The sequence below is a fragment of the Alligator sinensis genome, unplaced genomic scaffold (assembly GCF_000455745.1).
Source record: "Alligator sinensis unplaced genomic scaffold, ASM45574v1 scaffold2419_1, whole genome shotgun sequence".
Classification (NCBI taxonomy): domain Eukaryota; kingdom Metazoa; phylum Chordata; order Crocodylia; family Alligatoridae; genus Alligator; species Alligator sinensis.
In genome coordinates, this window is record NW_005844009.1 from 1 (window position 1) to 1,025 (window position 1,025).

The 1,025-nt window shown below is 57.3% G+C and overlaps 1 non-coding gene across 1 annotated transcript; it reads left to right on the forward strand.

The window, feature by feature from the left end:
• The first annotated feature begins 420 nt into the window (after nucleotides 1-420).
• TRNAA-CGC lies at nucleotides 421-492 on the forward strand. The gene has a single exon. It is a non-coding gene; the product is annotated as a tRNA-Ala (tRNA).
• Nucleotides 493-1,025: the final 533 nt, after the last annotated feature.

Below are 1,025 nucleotides of genomic sequence, written 5' to 3' on the forward strand. Positions count from 1 at the left end.
ATCCTGGGACACTGCAGCAGGAGCCCTGGGCCTAGAGAGCATTCCCTGCAGGGTGCTGTGCTCCCACTCAGACACCAGGTACCACTTCAGTTCTCTGTCGGTGGGGGCGCTAGTCAAGCTGCAGCTGTTTATTGTTTTTACTGATAGCTACAGTGTTTTTCCTGACTTTACTGACTGTCATTCTTAGCCCTATTTTTTAATGGCAGACAATATATTTTGTAACAGTTTGCAACCCTGAGCAGGACTCAGCACAGCCTTACCCTACACCTGAACAGCACTAAATGCAGATAAAGGCCCAGGGCAATAGGAAGGTGAGAGAGGATTAGAGCTCTCCAAGGACAGATTCCAGCATCTGGACAATGAGCTGAAGGTGAGGGGGAGTGAGGGTGGGTGAGAATCAGGATGCAATGTGTTTTGACAGGGGATGTAGCTCAGTGGTAGAGCACATGCTTCGCATGTATGAGGTCCTGGGTTCAATCCCCAGGATCTCCGTCTTTTCCTGTCCCTCCAAACCAGGGGCAGGCAAAATACAGCCTGGGAGCTGGATCTGGCCTGCAGAGTGGCTTTGTTCCACCCGTGGCGAGGCCCTTGCCCCTGCCTGGCCATGGCGCATCCGGCAGGGCAAGCCGTGGGTTTGGGCGAGGCTCTGCAGCTGGACTGCCTTCCTAGGCAGCCTGGGGGGCAGTGGCTCCTGGCTGCTGCTGCCACTGGCCCAAGCCCCGTGGTACTGGTAGGGAAACACCAGCTCCAGACTTGCCCTTCCAGGGTGAGCAGCAGCAGCAACAGCACTGGGCAGAAGCTCTTGCTTAGGGTGAGGGGAAAGCAGCCCTTGCTGCTGCTGGGCAATACTCACTCTAGCCGCCCGGAGCCTGCACCATGCCACTGCAGCTGCTTTGCACTGTCACCGCTGCTGTGCTGGGCAACCCAGAGGCAGCGGTGACAGAGATGTGGGGCTGTGGGTGGCTGCAGTGAGAACTGCCCAGCAGCGATGAGGGGGAGGAGCTGCTTTCCCCCCATGTGGAGCA